The sequence below is a fragment of the Macaca thibetana genome, chromosome X (genome assembly GCF_024542745.1).
Source record: "Macaca thibetana thibetana isolate TM-01 chromosome X, ASM2454274v1, whole genome shotgun sequence".
Classification (NCBI taxonomy): domain Eukaryota; kingdom Metazoa; phylum Chordata; class Mammalia; order Primates; family Cercopithecidae; genus Macaca; species Macaca thibetana.
The window spans coordinates 54,414,431-54,432,941 of record NC_065598.1 but is presented as its reverse complement, the minus strand read 5'-3'; the positions used below and the strand labels follow the sequence as shown (position 1 = coordinate 54,432,941).

General features: G+C 35.8%; 1 protein-coding gene across 5 annotated transcripts in view; it reads left to right on the top strand.

Annotated features, from left to right (window-relative positions):
• PFKFB1 (6-phosphofructo-2-kinase/fructose-2,6-biphosphatase 1) overlaps positions 1-18,511 on the top strand; it is a 58,082-nt gene that overhangs the window by 4,689 nt on the left and 34,882 nt on the right. The gene's annotated exons all lie outside the window — the stretch shown is intronic.

Genomic DNA, 18,511 nt, shown 5'->3' with positions numbered 1-18,511 from the left:
AGGAGCAAAGGATGCACCTCCCCTTAACGTACACTCCCACCTCAACCTAAAAGTTGGAGTAGATGAACAACTGGATGAAATAGAGGCTAGTGTCAAAAAGGTGAGGAAAGAATGAGAGAGAAGACAACCGGAAAGAAAGAGATAAAGACAGAGAAGGAGGATTAGGTTAAGACCATCTTAATCAGGGGGATCTTTAGGAACTTTTCATTTCTTAGGCAGAGCTTGTTTGGAATGTTTCTTGTGTAGAATTTAAGATTTCTAGTTCAGGACTGTTCAGTGATAGCCTAGTATGTTTCATTTTGGTGACTTCTGTGAAGTGTCTGGGAGTTGGTCTTGTCTGACTGATAGTGCCTGGGTGAAATAAGGTGATGGCTCCTGGCATCATCTCTCAGGGGACAGGTGCTGCGTACACAACAGTGCCATGTCACTGGTCAGTATTGCTCCTCTCCTTTCTCAGGCCTTTTCTGAGTCTCTACCTGCCTAGGTTGGGAAACACTTCATGTCCTGTCTCCAATGTTGGCTCTCTGGCACATATGGACCTCCTTGCTGCTCTAGGAATTTGAGAGAGACAGTCTCTCAGGGCCAGCCCACTGGTGTGGTGCTCACTTTGGAAATTTAAGAAAGATCAAGGGCAAAAGAAAAGTAAACAAAACCTGTACGTATTTAAAAAGAAACGAGTATACCCATTTCCCATAGATAACAGGCGACAGTGGTGGACCAAGGTGCATCCAGCCCAGGGATTGTAGCCTGAATGGCCATAAGGTGGGTTAAGATAAGGCAGCTGTGGACTGTGGGACTCAGACACCCCAAAGGCCAGCTAACCAAGTTTCCACTCTGCTAATGCTAGAGGAGGCCCAGGCTCAGAGATATTGGGGGTAGCAGTAGTTGCTTAGAGGATCCAGGAGCATATAGAATGTTAAATATAGTTATAATATACAGGATGTAGGGTGTGGGTGGAGGAAGAGAGACAAAAAAGACTAGGCTCCTGTTCTCTCTCTTTCTTATCTCCACCAGCTCTCACACTCACTCAACTGGAGATCTAGGAGCCTGGAGACTGAGAGGTACCCTCACCCAGCCAGCCACTCTTGGCCTTTTCCAAGGGGCTGTTTAGTTGACAAGCAAGCCATTCTCTGCATACACGGGTCCTCCAGAGCTAGAATGCTTATAGTCCTGGGAACTGTGTCTTTCAAGTTGGAGAGATAATATACACAAATCATCTAATATAGTCTCTATCAAATAGAAGATGAAAAATAAATACGTGCTCACTTTAGTTTGGAGCGTCACTTCCCTCAGCTATAAAACAGAATTAATGCCTATGACCCAGTGTTATTGGGAGTAATTCACTGATTCAGAGGTTCTGGATCCAGACTGCTTAGGTTTGAGTCTCAGCTCTGTCTCCCCCTGTGTCTGTGACCTTGGACAACTCTTTTAACCTCTCTGGGCTTCTCTGTTTCCTCACCTGTAAAAGGAAGTTAATAACAGTGTAGTTGTGAAGATTAGATGAGCTGAAGCCTATGACATGCTTAGAAGAGTGTCCAGCACATAGTACACACTCAGTAATTGTTAATTATCCTAATTCTTACTGTTCTTGTTGTTTAAACAAGAAAGTGGGTGTGTGGTCTTATTTACCATCATATCCTCAACATCAGGCCCTGATCCTGGCACATAGTAGATGTAAGTGGTCATTCAATAAATGGTCACTCTGTGCTACTTCCACTCTACCACTCGCCATAGCCAAAAATGGGGCTCTGTGTGCACAAGACAGTCATTCATTAATATCTGACTAAATTTTATCAGACCATAGATGCAAAAAAACTTAGATAGTGGTTGCCAAGTCTGGGCAATGTCTGGTTCACCTCTTGCTAGGGAGGCCAGTCTATTTGTCCCTGTAAGGTCTGAATCACCTTTTTCTTGGAGCATCCTCTCTAGAAGACACACAGTCACTTAATGTTATTTTGAAGATTAAATACATTAACATGTAAAGTACTTGAACAGCTGTGCATATTCTTTTCTCATGCAACATTATGTTTATGTGAACCACCCATGTTATTGTTGCAAGCAGTTGTAGTTTGTTTATTCCCCTTGTGAATATCCCACAGTTTATTTATCCATCTTACTATTGTTGAGCATTTGAGTAGTTTCTAATTTTTGATTATGAACAACAATCCAATGGGCATTCTTGTACCTTTATCCTGGTAGAGCAAGTCCCTCCATCTTGTCCTTCTTATGTAGTGTCTTGGCTATTCTTGGCCCAGTGCTCTTCTCCATAAATTTTAGAATCAGCTTTCCAAGTTAAACACACACACACACACACACACACACACATGCACACACACACACAGACACACACACGAGAGAGAGAGAGAGAGAGAGAGAGAGAGAGAGAACTTTTGGGATTTTGATGGAAATTACATTCAATCTGTAAATCTAATCAATTTGAGGAGAGTTGCCATCTTTGTGATGTTGAGTCTTCCCTAAACATGGTATATCACTCCATGTATTCAGACTTTTTCATGTTGAGTGAAGTTTTATAATTTAATCCATAAAAGGCTTGCATGCCATTGTAAGATTTTTGACTTATTTTTTGTTGCTATGTTAAATAGTACCTTTTTAGAAAATTAAATTTTATAGCAGTATGTTGCTAATGTATACAACTGTACTTGTTTTTCATGTAATGAATTTGTAACTAGCAAACCTGCTAAACTTTCTTATGAGTTTTGATAATTTGTATGTAAATGATAGCTTTCATTTTCCCCACAATCCTTATTTTTATCATTTTCTTATATTATTACACTGCTAAGACCTCCCACCTTTAATACACACACACGAGATGTGCAGTACATGTTGAAAAGAAATGTTAATAGTGTGTATTCTTATGCTGATCCCGATTTTAAGTTTCACCATTGAGTAAATTTGCTATAGTTTTTTTGGTAGATATCATTTAATAGGTTAAAGAGGTTCCTGTGTATTCTGAGTTTGCCAATACAATTTTTAAAGCATGAGTGAATGTTGAATTTTATTAAACATGTTTCTGTATTCAATGAAATGACATTAATTTTCTATTTTAACCCATTAATGTGGTACATTACATTAGAGTTTTTCTTGTGTTGAAATAATCTTGCAGTCCTGGGATAAATAAAAACTTCTGAATTTCTTTCACTAATATTTTGTTTAGGATTTTAGCATTTTACTCAGGAAAGAGATTGGCCTGTAATTTTTCCAAGAGTGTCAAGATTATAGTAACCTCATAAAATCAGAATAAAAAAAAAACCTTTCATTCTGTCCTCTGACAGAGGTTGTCTGCAGAACTAGCCATTCCTCAAATATTTTACCTGGCAGCATTTCCAGGTAAAACCATTTGGACCTGGTGTCTCCTTTAATATTTTAATGGATACAATCTCTTTTATCAGTTATAGAATCCTTTCAGTTTGCTATTTCCACTAAAGTCAGCTTTCTTAAGCTTTCCTAAGTCATGGTTTTCTAGGAATTTTTCTACTTCACATCAGTTTTCAAATTTATTTTGTGTGAAGTTCTTATCTTTGTATCTTTTTAAAATCTCTGTTGCATTTGTAGTTATAGCTTCTCTTTTGTCATATTGTTTATTTGCATCTTCTCAATCAATCTTGCTATAAGTTTGACACTTTTATAATTCTTCTAAAATAATCAACTTTTGACCTTTTGATCCTTTCTGTTATCTTTATTTTCTATTTAACTAGTTTTTCATCATTATTCTGTTTCTCCTACTTTCTTTGGATTCATTCTGTTGCTCTTTTTTAACTAGTAGGGTTGCATGCTGCTCAGCTCATTCATTTTCAGACTTTCTTCTTTTCTAATTTAAGTATCCAATGCTATAATTGGCCTACTAAACAGGGCTGATATTCCACAGATTCACAATCATATGGCCATATGAATTTTCAAAATATTTCTAGTCCATTTTATAAATAGGCACTGTCCCAGGCTTTTTTAGTCTCTCTGACACTTACCCAGCTACCCTGGCCACCTCAATTCCTTTCCCAGGACAGCCAGGACCTACTGATTATCATCTAGCAACTAAAGGATTAATGCCTACCACAGCAGGAGGTCTCCAGTACTTGGTGCCAGCCCTTGGACCAGCTTCTGTTTTGATAGATCAGTGCTCTTGTCATTTCCATTTTAATTCCATTCTAGTCAGAGAACAAACTTTGTATTATTTCAGTTCTTTGAAGTCTGTTGATACTTGCTTTATGGACCAACTTATGGAAAATTCTGGTAAATGTTCCATGAGCACTTGAAAAGAATGTGCATTTTACAGTTGTGTTTAGTGTACTATATACCTCGATTAAGTTGTGTTTGTTAATCTGGCTCAAATGTTCTATATTCTTCTGGGGTTTTGGCTGCCTGTTGATATGGAAAATTTGTTAATGTCTCCTTGTATTTCTGTCAATCTTGAAAGTTCGTAGTTACAAACAGATTTAGAATTGCTATATCTTCCTTGTGAATTGAATATTTTATCACCATGTAAGGAAATTATTAACTCTGGTAATACCTGGTAATTTGGTATCATTGATGTTTTTGCCCTATAATCAATCTTTTTTCTCATATTAATATACCTACTAGCTAATATACCTATTAGCTTTATTTAGCTTAATATTTGCCTGGTATGTGTTTTCCTACATTTTAAAAAAATTGTTTTTGATAGAGATATAATTCACATACCATAAAATTCACCATTTTGAAGTATACAGGCAGTGGTTTTGAGTATATTCACATAGTTGTGTAACCATCACCACTAATTCCAGAACATTTTCTTTATGCCAAAAAGGAGTTCCATACTGTAGACTCACTCCAGATGACCCCCTCCCCTTAGCCCCTGGCAACCAGTAATCTACTTTCAGTCTCTAAGGATTTGCCTATTCTGGACATTTTATATAAGGGGAGTCATACAATATGTGGCCTTTTGTATCTGGCTCATTTCTTTGGGCATGATGTTTTCAAGGTTAATCCATGTTGTAGCATGCGAAGTCACAAAGATTTATGCCTAGGCTTTTTTCTAAGAGTTTTATAGTCTTAGTTCTTACATTTAGGTTTTTAAATTTATTCTGAGTTAATATTTGCATGTGGTGTGAGATGGGAATCCAGCTTCATTCTTTTGCATGTAGATATCCAGTTGTCCTAGCAGCATTTTTTGAAGACTCTTTTTTCCCCTACTTAATTGTCTTGGCACCTTTGATGAAAATCAGGTGACTATAATAAGTTGAAGGGTTTACTTCTGGGCTCTCAGTTCTATTCCATTGGTGTTTATGTATCTCTGTCCTTATACCAGTACCACACATTCTTGATTACTGTAGTTTTTAATAAATCTTGAAATTGGGAAGCATGTCTTCTATTTTTGTTCTTTTTCAGATTGTTTTCAAGATTGTTTTGGCTATTCTAGGTCCTCTGCATTTCCATATAAATTTTAAGACCAATTTATTAATTTCTGCAAAGAATTAAGCTGGCACTTTGACAGAGGCTGCATTTAATCTATAGATTAGTTAGGGAATATTACCATCTTAACAATAGTAAGTTTTAGGTCCCTGAACATGAGATGTTGTTGCATTTACTTAGGTCTTTATTTTAAGCATTGTTTTGTAGTTTTCAGAGTGTTTTACATTTTTTAAAGTATTCTTTTAAGCATTTTATTGTTTTGATGCTATTATAAATAGAATTGCTTTACTTAATTTCATTTTGTTTGCTCATGGCTACTTTATATAAATGTAATTGATTTTTGTATATTGATCTTATATTCTGCAACATTTCTGGACTCATTTATTAGGTCCAATAGTGTTTTTTAGTGCATTCCTTGGGATTTTCTATATACAAGATTATGTTATCTACAAATAGAAATAATTTCATCTCTTCCTTTCCAATCTGGATGCCTTTTATTTTCTTTTTCTTACCTAATTACCTTTGCTATAACCTCTACTAGAATGTTGAAAAGATGAGATGAAAACAGACATCCTTCTCTTGTTACTGATCTTGTCAGGGGGCATGGGGGAAACATTCAGTCTTTCATCATTAAGTGTGATAGTCGCTGTGGGTTTTTCATTGGTGTCTTTTATTAGGTTTAGGACCTTTCCTTCTAGTCTTAATTTGTTGTTGGTTTTATCATGAAGGGATATTTAATTTCCCAAATGCTTTATCTGTGCCTATTATGATGATCATATGGTTTTTGTCCTTAATTCTATTGATGTGGTCTATTGCATTGATTTTCAAAGGTTAATCAAGCTTGCATTCCTATAATAAATCTAACTTGATTGTGATGTATAAAGTGTTATAATATATACATATATCTAATATATACATATAAATCCTTTTATACATTCCTGAGTTCAGTTTGCTAGTATTTTGTGGGGATTTTTACATCCATATTCATAACAGCTATTGGTCTATAATTTTCTTTTCTTCTAATATATGTGCCTAACTTTGGTAGCACAGAAATACTGGCCTCATGGAATGAGTTGGAAAGTGCTTCTTCCTCTTCTACTTTTTGAAAGAGCTTTTGAAGAATTGTATTATTCTTTAAATGTTTGCTAGAATTCACCAGTGAAACCATCTAATCCTGGACTTTACTTTGTGGCAAGGTTTTTCAGTACTTATTCAATCCCTTGTTATAGATCTATTTAGATTTCATTTCTTTTTTAGTCAGTTTTGAGAGTTTGTATCATTCTAATAATTTGTCTATTTCACCTAAGGCATTTATTGTGTTGGCATACATTTATGATTGTTCATAATATTCCCTTATAATTCTTTTTATTTTCATAAAGTCAGTAGTAATGTCTCCTCTTTTTTTCCTGAATTTACTAATTTGAGTTTTCTCTTTTTTTTCTTGGCTAGTCTCACTGAAGGTTTGTCAAGTTTGTTAATTTTTTCAAATAACCAACTTTTGATTTTGTTGATTTTTTTCTAATGTTTTCCTCTTCTCCGTTTTATTATTTTCACCTCTAATCCTTATTATATCCTTTCTTCTGTTTCCTTTAGGTTCCCATATTTGTGAATTTCCCAAAGTTGTCTCTGTTATTAGTTTTTAATTTTACTCCATTATGATGGAGAACATGTCTTATATGATTTCCATCCTTCCAAATTTATTGAAGCTTGTTTTATGGCCTAGAATATTGTCTGTCTTGGAGAATGTTTGATGTACACTTTGGAAAAAATGTATAGTCTGCTGTTTGGGGATGGAGTGCTTTACAGATGTTCGTTATTACTACTTTGTGTTGAAGTCCTCTATTTCCCTGTTGTTGATCTTCTATGTAGTTGTTCTATCCATTATAGTAGTTTGAGAGGTAAGTCTTTCAGGATTCTTCATACCCCAGAAGGGCTCTTCTTACCTGTCCCTCTCTCTCTTGTTCTCTCTGATAAACGAGCTGGCCTATGTTGCTCTTAGTTAAGTGAACTTGTAGTTTTTGAGAACATCCTTGGGCTTGAGCTTCTTTATACAATGTTAAAAATAAAGTTAGTTTTCGGGGGAGAGTTTCAGAGTTCGCTCATCTTATGAATTTCCTCTCTCCATGGGCATACTGTCTGAGCACTGTTCTGGGTGCTGGGCGAGGCAGCAGCTTCTGGTCTTAGTTTGCCTGTCCTGGTGTGGAACCTACCCTATGAGCAAGATGGAATGAGGGTAATCAGGACCCCAGTATTCTTAGCCTATTGCACCTGGGATATAGCCTCCATTCTATGAGTAAAAACTGGGAGGAGGAAGGGAACCTCCAACCTCTTAACCACACTTGCCAGGCCTCTGCAATTTTGAGTGGAAGGGAATGCTAAATGCTAGCTCTCTGCTCCTTCCAGTAAGATGCCAAAGTACCGATGGGACATTCTCTCCAAGAAGAAAAGGAGATTCATCTTGGCTACACACACCTTAACTGGAGCTTCTATCAAGCTAAGCTTGGAGCCAGTAGTGAGGGGACAGTAGTAAGGTTGGGAACAGTAGCATGGCACATGTGTCAAAGACTGTGTTCTTACCAAATTTCAGTAGATTTTCTTGAATAAAAATATCTTCATGTGCTGTATTCCACTTAAGATAATTTCCAGAGATTTTAAAAGATTGTAGTGTTGTAATTTTTGCCAGCTGAGCTTGTTTTATTAGAGAAAGGGTTTTCAGAGTTCCTCATGCGCTCATGCCAGAAATGAAGGTCTCAAGATTGTTTTTGTGTGTTGATCTTGTATCTTGCAGCCTTGATGAACTCACTTGTTAGTTCAAGGAATTTCTGTAGTTTAGGGGGATATTTCTATGTAGACAATGATGACATTTCAAATAGGGAATTTTTAAAAATTATTTTCCAAACTGTATGCATTTATTTCCTTTTATTGCCTTATTGCAGTGGTTAGAACTTCTAGTACTATGTCAAAAGAGTGGAGAAGGTGGAAATCCTTACATTAGTCCTGATGTTAGGGGGAAAGCATTTAGTCTTTCACTTTTAAGTATAATGTTGGTGATAGTTTTTGTTTGCTTTGTAGAAGTTTCTTATCAAGTTGAATTTAAACAAATTTACAAGAAAAAAAACAAAAAACCCTATTAAAAAGTAGGCAAAGGACATAAACAGACACTTTTCAAAAGAAGACATACATACAGCCAACAAGCATATGAAAAAATGCTCAACATCACTTATGATTAGGGAAATGCAAATCAAAGCCACAGTGAGATACCATCTCACACCAGTCAGAATGGCTATCATAAAAAAGTCAAAAAATAACAGATGCTGGCGAGATTGCAGAAGAAAGTGAATGTTTATACACTGCTAGTGGGAATGTAAATTAGCTCAACCATGTGGAAAGCAGTGTAGTGATTCATCAAAGAGCTAAAAACAGAAGCACCATTCAACCCAGCAATCCCATTACCAGGTATATACCCAAGGGAATATAAATCATTCTATTATAAAGACACATGCAGACATATCACATCGCAATACCAAAGACATGGAATCAACCTAAATGTCTATCAATGACAGACTGGATAAAGAAAATGTAGTATGTATATACCATGGAATACTATGCAGCCACAAAAAAGAATGAGATTATGTCCTTTGCAGGGACATGGATGGAGCTGGAGGCCATTATCCTTAGCAACTGAAAACAGGAACAGAAAACCAAATACCGCATGTTCTCCCTTGTAAGTGGGAGCTAAACGATGTGAACACATGGACACAGAGGGGAACAACACAAACTTGAGACCTACCTGAGGGTGGAGGGTGGGAGAAGAGAGACTTCAAACCATACTACAAAGCTACAGTAACCAAAACAGCATGGTACTGGTACCAAAACAGAGATATAGACCAATGGAACAGAACAGAGTCCTCAGAAATAATACCACACATCTACAGCCATCTGATCTTTGACAAACCTGAGAGAAACAAGAAATCGGGAAAGGATTTCCCATTTAATAAATTGTGCTGGGAAAATTGGCTAGCCATAAGTAGAAAGCTGAAACTGGATCCTTTCCTTACTCCTTATACGAAAATTAATTCAAGATGGATTAGAGACTTAAATGTTAGACCTAACACCATAAAAACCCTAGAAGAAAACCTAGGTAATACCATTCAGGACATAGGCATGGGCAAGGACTTCATGTCTAAAACACCAAAGGCAATGGCAACAAAAGCCAAAATTGACAAATGGGATCTAATTAAACTAAAGAGCTTCTGCACAGCAAAAGAAACTACCATCAGAGTGAACAGGCAACCTACAGAATGGGAGAAAAGTTTTGCAATCTACTCATCTGACAAAGGGCTAATATCGAGAACCTACAAAGAACTCAAACAAATTTACAAGAAAAAAACAAACAACCCCATCAAAAAGTGGGCAAAGGATATGAACAGACATTTCTCAAAAGAAGACTTGCATACAGCCAACAGACACATGAAAAAATGCTCATCATCACTGGCCATCAGAGAAATGCAAATCAAAACCACAATGAGATACCATCTCACACCAGTTAGAATGGCAATCATTAAAAAGTCAGGAAACAACAGGTGCTGGAGAGGATGTGGAGAAATAGGAACACTTTTACACTGTTGGTGGGATTGTAAACTAGTTCAACCATTATGGAAAACAGTATGGCGATTCCTCAAGGATCTAGAACTAGAAGTACCATATGACCCAGCCATCCCATTACTGGGTATATACCCAAAGGATTATAAATCATGCTGCTATAAAGACACATGCACACGTATGTTTATTGCGGCACTTTTCACAATAGCAAAGACTTGGAATCAACCCAAATGTCCATCAGTGACAGACTGGAAAAAAAGAAAATGTGGCACATATACACCATGGAATACTATGGAGCCGTAAAAAAGGATGAGTTTGTGCCCTTTGTAGGGACATGAATGCAGCTGGAAACCATCATTCTCAGCAAACTATCACAAGAACAGAAAACCAAACACCGCATGTTCTCACTCATAGGTGGGAACTGAACAATGAGATCACTTGGACTCAGGAAGGGGAACATCACACACCGGGGCCTATCATCGGGAGCGGGTAGTGGGGAGGGATGGCACTGGGAGTTATACCTGATATAAATGACGAATTGATGGGTGCTGATGAGTTGATGGGTGCAGCACACCAACATGGCACAAGTATACATATGTAACAAACCTGCACGTTATGCACATGTACCCCAGAACTTAAAGTATAATAATAATTTTTTTAAAACATGCAAAATAATTAAAAATAAATAAATAAAAAATAAAACACTGTAATAATTTGTGTAAAATTATTTGAGCCTATGCAACTCTTCAGATTCTCCTTAAAGTTTCACTCACTAATTTTAGCATTAATCAGTGGATCGTGCCTGCAGCAATTATTACAGTAGTGTTCTAATGATGGTTTTCTACTTCCCTTATTTATTCTACATTTATTATTTGGAATCCCTCTATAAAGATTTTTCCTCTCTCCCCTACTTATTTATTCAACAATGTATGCATATAAGTAGGTACTCATAAATATTTAATTCTTTGGGTTATAATATAGTACTCTACTTATTTATTTTGTTGGTCACCTTGTCCCAGCTTCACCCATTAGGAACTCTTTCATATTGGCTCCCGTGTTCTGTTCTGTTTTTAATAGACTTTATATTTTACAGCAGTTTTAGGTTTGCAGCAAAATTGAGCAGAAGGTACCAAGATTTCCCATATACTCCCTTCCTTCCCTCCACATGCATAGCCTCTCCCATTATCAATATCCGCTTCCACAGGGGTATTTGTTACAAATGATGAACCTATATTGACACATTGCTATCACCCAGAGTCCATAGTTTACTTTAGGGTTCACTCTTGGAGTTGCACATTCTATAGGCTTGAGCAAATTTATAATGACATGCATGCAGTATTAAAGTGGTTTCACTGCCCTAAGAATCCTCTATGCTCCACTTATTCATCCCTGTCTTTTCCCTTCCTGTGTCCCTTTGATATACTCATCCTCCTTATTTTTCTAGCACTTCGTTACTTTTTTACAAGATACACCAGCCTCTTCTCCAAGAAACCATGGTTCCTGTAATTGAAAATTGGTATTTGGAAACCAAGATCTGGATGCTTTTGTCACTTTTAGGGTATCATTAATTCTAGCCCTCTCAGCAGACAGAGCTAAGAAATATTTGTGTGCATGCTAACCCATCTGTATTTTGCTATTTATGTATATGTTAAAATAAACATGAGTTAATACCATTTCTGACCCTAAATTGCACTATAAGGCATCATTCTAGACCTTCTCCCTTGTTTATTATGAGCTTCTTTCTTAGACTCTGAAATACCTGACTCTCATTATCTACAAGTTATTTATTTATTTATTTATTTATTCAACCCTACTACACTGGTAGTTTCAGAATTGTTAACTCATACCCCTGGGAGAAACAATTGTACCAATCAGAGTACAGTGTCTACACACAATTACTTTCTGTCGTTAGTCTTTAAATATTCGGCAAAACACTATTTTCATGGTTATTTGTTTCAGGTTTTCTTTCTCCACCCCATTTAGTGAGGTTATGATATATACACTTGTAATACAGTTAGAACCATTTGTTGCAAACTGCATTCAATATTGAGTTGCTCAGACATTTCGGTTGATTTCTAAAACCTTGAATGCAATAAAATTCAGTTTTGTGAGTTTTGACAAATGTATAAAGTCAGATATCCTCTTCCATAGTACCATATAGAACAATTCCATCACCCTAAAAATTCTCTTGTACAGCCCATTATAGTCAACCCCTCAGACCTCCCCCAACCCCTGGCAACTACTGACCTGTTCTCTGTTCCTATAATTTTGCCTTGTCTAGGATGTCATATAAATGGAACTGTATCACTTGTCAGCTTTTGGATATGGCTTCTTTCTCTTAGCACAATGCATTTAAGATTCATCCTAGCTGTATGAATATCAACAGTTATCTTAATTGCCAAATGGTATTCTAGTCTATGATTGTACCATAATTTGTTTATCCATTCACCAGCTGAAGAGCATCTTGGTTGTTTCCAGGTTTTAGTGATTTTTAGTAAGGCTCCATAAATATTCTTATATACATTTTTGTGTAAACTTGATTTTTCAGTTCCCTTCCAAAGGTATCTGTGAGTGAAAATGCTGGGTCATATGTCAAGTGTATGTTAAATTTTAAAAGTAACTGCCAAACTGTTTTCCAAAATGCCTGACCCATTTTGCATTTCCACTAGCAATGAGTGAGAGTTCCTTTTGTAATACATCCTTGTCAGCATTTCATATTGTCTTGTAAATTTATATGTGTATTTAATTCTAGCCACTTTAATAGCTGTATCTTGAAGTGTTTCTCATTACACATTTAATTTTCATTTTCCTAATGATTGATATTATCTTTTAATACACTTCTTTGCCATCCGTACGTTTGGATTGGTGAAAAGTTTGTTCAGATGCTTTGCTACTTTTTAAAATTAAATTTTATCTTTTATTGTTCAGTTTTAAGTGTTATTTATGTATTTTGGATATGCCACATATATAATGCACAAGCATATTCTTTCAACCTGTGGCATTTCTTTTCATTCTTTTGTGTCTTTCACAGATAAAAAAAATTTAATATGTAAATATTTAACAATTTTTATTTTTAAAATTTTCATAAATAAAAATGTTTAAATTATTATAGTTTCAATTTATCTATTTTTTTCTTGTATGGATAATGTTTTTTATGATGTAATTAAAAACTAATTGGCATATCCAATATTTCACACATTCTCTCCCATGTCTTTTTTTAAGAAGTTTTATCGTTTTACATTTTATATTTAGACCTATGATCCACTCTGAATTACTTTTTGCATAAGGTTTAAGTATTCAAGTTCATTTTTTGCAATGGACTTCCAGTCTTTCTAGCACCATTTGTTGTTGTACCTTTGTCCAAAATTAGTTGACCTTGTCCAAAATTTGAGTGGGTCTATTTCTGAGCTCTTTATTCTGTTTCACTGATCTAGATAGCTATCCTTTTTCCAATACCACACTGTCCTGAATATTTCAGCTTTATAGTAAGTTTCAAAATAATGTAGTAAAGTTCGTTCCACCGACATTGTTTTATTTATTTATTTATTTTCAATAGTTTTTAGGGTACAGATGGTTTTTGGTTACATGGGTAAGTTCTTTAGTGATGGTTTCTGAGATTTTGGTGCATCTGTCACCTGAGCAGTGTACACTGGCTCCAATATGTAGTCTTTTATCACTCATCCCCCTTCCATCCTTCCCCCCAAGTCCCCAGAGTCCACTATATCATTCTTACTCCTTTGCACCTTCATAACTTAGCTCCACTTATAAGTGAGAACATAATGGTATTTGATTTTTCATCCCTAAGTGACTTCACTTAAAATAATGGCCTCTATGTCCATCCAAGTTGCTGCAAAGGCCATTATTTCATTCTGTTTTATGGCTGAGTAGCATTCCATGGTGTATATATACCATGGAATATGATATAAAGAAAATGGATACATTTTCTTTATCCACTCGTTGGATGATGGGCATTTAGGTTGGTTCCATATTTTTGCAATTGTGAAGTGTGCTGCTATAAACATGCGTGTGCATGTGTCTTTTTCATGTAATGACTTCCTTTCCTCTGGGTAGATACCTGGTAGTGGGATTGCTGGATCAAATGGTAGTTCTACTTTTAGTTCTTTAAGGAATCTCCATACTGTTTTCCACAGTGGTTGTACTAATTTACATTCCTACCAGCACTATACAAGTGTTCTGTTTTCACCACATCCATGCCAAGATTTTTTTTTTTTTTTAATTATGGCCATTCTTGCAGGAGTAAGGTGGTATCTCATTGTGGCTTTAATTCGCATTTCCCTGAAGGTTAGTGATGTTGAGCATTTTTTCATGTGTTTGTTGGCTGTTTATATATCTTCTTTTGAGAATTCTATATTCATGTCCTTTGCCCACTTTTCGATGGAATTATTTGTTTTTTTCTTGCTGAGTTGTTTGAGTTTCTTGTATATTCTGGATGTTAGTCCTTTATCAAATGCATAGTTTGTGAATATTTTCTCCCACTCTGTTGGTTGTCTGTTTACTCTGCTGATTATTTCTTCTGCTGCACAGAAGCATTTAGTGATTTTTTTAACAGCATTTTGTCATTTCCAGCATACAGATCTTTTATACATGTTTTGTTGGTATTGTACCTAATGATTTTATCTTATTAGAACTATTGTAAACATTTTTTAAATTTTGATTTTTGAATTGTTTATTGATTGTATATAGTATTATGATTGACTTTTACGTGTTGACGTTGTACCCTGTGAACTTGATAAACTCGCTTATTAATACTAGGAGGGTTTTTGTTGCATTTGCTTTTGGGTTCTTAGTCATGAATTCTTTGCCTAAGCCTATGTCTAGAAGAGTTTTCCCAATGTTATCTTGTAAAATTTTTATGATTTCGAGTCTGAGATATAAGTCTTTGATCCATCTTGAGTTGATTTTTGTATAAAGTGAGAGATGAGGGTCCAGTTTTATTCTTCTATATGGTGGCTTGCCAATTATCCCAGCATCATTTATTGAATAGGGTATCATTTCCCCACTTTATGTTGTTGTATGCTTTGTTAAAGATCAGTTAAAAATAGATTTTGGGCCGGGCACAGTGGCTCATGCCTATAATCTCAGCACTTTCGGAGGCTGAGGTGGGCAGATCACTTGAGGCCAAGAGTTCGAGACCAGCCTGGCCAACATGGTGAAACCCCATCTCTACTAAAAATACAAAAATTAGCCAGGTGTGGTGGCACATGCCTGTAATCCTAGCTACTATGGAGGCTGAGGCATGAGAAGCCCTTGAACCTGGGAAGCTGAGGTTGCAGTGAGCCGTGATCATGGCACCACACTCCAGCCTGGGTGACAGAGCAAGACTGTGTCTCAAAAAATAAAACATAAATTAAAATATAGATTTCCTGGGATTTTCTACCCAATCATATTGTGGATGAACAGGGACAGATTTATTTCTTCCTTTACAATTTGCATGCCTTATATTTCCTTCTTGTCTTATAGTATTGACTAGGAATTTCAGTACTATGTTGAATAGGAGTGGTGAGAGTGGACATCCTTGCCTTGTTCCTGATATTAGAGAGAAAGCATTTAGCCTGTCAACATAAAGTATGATATTAGCTGTAGATTTTTTGTAAATATTCTTTATTTGGGTAAGGAAGCTCCCTTCTATTCCAAATTGCTAAGAGTTTCATTAAGAATGGATATTGTATTTTGTAAAAAGTTTTTTTTCATCTGCTGATATAATTTGGGGCATCTTAATCTATTTTGTGCTGCTAAAACAGAATACCACAGACTGGCTAATTTATAAAGAATAGAGATTTATTTCTTACAGTTCTGGAGGCTGGGAAGTCCAAGATCATGTGGCCACATCTGGTGAGGGCCTTCTTGCTGCATCATCCCATGGTGGAAGGTGAAAGGGCCAGAGAGAGTGTGCTTATGTGTGTGCCTGTGCATGCGAGTGTGGGAGCCAAACTTATCCTTTTATCAGGAACTATTTTCTGAGTTAACTAAACCATTCCATCAATAATGCCATTAATTCATTCATGAGGGCAGAAGCCTTAGAGGTAGAGCCCTCATGACCTAATCACCTCTTAAAGTTCCCACCTCTCAATGCTGTTGCACTGGAGATTAAGTTCCAACACATGAACTTTGGAGGATGCATTCAAACCATACCATGGAGTTTTACATCTTTAGAATGGATTGCTTTGATTGATTTTCATATGTTGAACCAGCCTTGTATTCCTGGGATAAACCATGCTTTCTTGTGGTATATTAATTATCTATTTTATATATAGCCAAATTTCATTTGCATTTTTTTAGGATTCTTATGTTTATGTTCATGAGGGATATCGATTTGTAGTTTCTTTTTTTGTACCACTTATTTTTCTGGTTTTTATATCAGGGAAATGCTGGCCTCACAGAGTAAGTTGATATGTATTTCCCTGTCTTCTAACTTCATAGAGTGATTGTATAGAATTGATGCTATTTCTTCTTTAAATGAATGGTAAAATTTGCCATTGAGACTGTCTGGACCTGGGTATTTTGGGGGAAGATTTTTAATTGCAAATTCAATTTCAGTAATATTTATAGAAGGATTTAGATTATTTAGATTATTTGTTACATTTTGGATAAGTTTTGCCAGTTTGTGCTTTTTGAGAAATTTGTTTCATCTATGTTGTCAAATTTATGTGTTTAGAATTGCTATTACATACTCTTGTCATTGTAATACCTATGAAATTTCTATCTACTCTTTCATTCCTGAGTTTTTATTTCAGCTATTATATTTTTAGTTCAAAATATCCATGTGATTCTTATTTATATCTTCTGTTTCTTCACTGAGTGCTTCTGTTTTAAATATTTGTTCCAAAATCGCTTGTTATTGTTCATTCAAGCATTTATAATAGCTAATTTAAGATAATTTAATGTCTTATCTCATCATTCATGTCTGTTGTCTTTTTCCATGTTAATTGAAATGTTTATGGTTATTTGCATGCTGATTGATTGTAGTTTGTATCCTGGACATTGTGAGTATTGTCTTGAGATTCTGTATCTTGTTTATATCCTGTGGAGAAGGTCTATATTTTTGTTTTAGCCTTTTGTATATTTTGGTTCCAAAATCAATTCAGTTTTCAAACCTTTTGCAGTACCATATAGGTCTGTCCTGCGTGTGTACCATCTAGTGGTCAGTCTGAGACTTGGGTGGAGGTGTCCTTTCTAGTTGAGTTTCCAAATCTTTGGTATGCTAATGAATATCAAAGCAGTCACAAGTCAGAGGTAAGCCCAGGGGTTCAAATCAACTTTACACTGTTGCTTTTTCAAAACTCTTCCCTCTCCTTTATCTTTTCAGTACTTTCCAGTTCCCTGGGCTCTCATTTTCTGTTTTCTCTTCAAAAACTACCCACTGTCATGGTTGTAGCATTTCCAGAAACAAGTAGCAGGAGGAGAGAGTGAGAACGAGAGAGGGAGAGGGAGAGGAAGAGGGAAAACTAGTATAAAGATGTCTTCTTGACATCGTGGCTTCACCTAGAGGAAGGAACTTATCCCACACAGTTTTGATTCCTGGAGGCTCCCATTCTGGGCCACTATTGCTTCTGAGCCACCTTTGCTTTTACTACCTCCACTGTGGAACCAAAGGAGGAGTAAATAAAAACCCAAGGGATTTCCCCCACTCTCTCTGAATTTTAGTTCTCTGTTACATTCCTTGAGCCCAAACTCCAAGACTTCTCCTGCATCTCTGTCTGCTAGACAATGCTCATTTTGAATTGCATACCATGTTGAATTCAGGCTCAGGATACTGAATGGGGAGAAAAGTAATGCTGAATTTGCAGTTGTTTAGTTGGTACTTCAAACTCTGGTGTTTTCTCTGATCTACCTACTTAGATTTACCTTTCAATTTTCATATAGTTGTTCATGCATTCTATCAGAATTTTATATTTGAGTTAGCGAGAGATAAAAGGTCTGAGAATTGGACCCAACTATATATGTTTTGTAAACGGCATGTAGTTGGATCCTACTTTTTAATCTAATCTGACCACTTCCGTCTTTAGTTGGAATATTTAGTTGATTCACATTTAAAGTGATTATCAATATAGTTAGATTAAAATCTACCATCTTTCTGTTTTCATTATATTTGTTCTTGATGTTTTCTATTTACTGTATTTGGCTTTTGTTTCCTTTTTCCCTCTTTTTTCTGCCTTTCATTATTTTATTTGGTCATTTTGTATGATCCCATTTTGTCTCATGTAGTTATTTATTATTTAGACATCTTTTAAGGAAACCTTTTTAGTGGTTTCCGGAAAGTTTGTAATGTACATTTTTATATAATTTGGTTCACCTTTAAATAATACTGTACTGCTTCATGTGTAGTATAAGACTATCCCCAATTCCTTCCTTCCATTGTTTGTGTCATTGTTGTATTCTACTATTTTTTTTACAAATGCTATAAACATACAATACATTGGTACTATTATTGCTTTAAACAATCAGTTATATTTTAGAACAATTAAGAATATGATAGTTATAT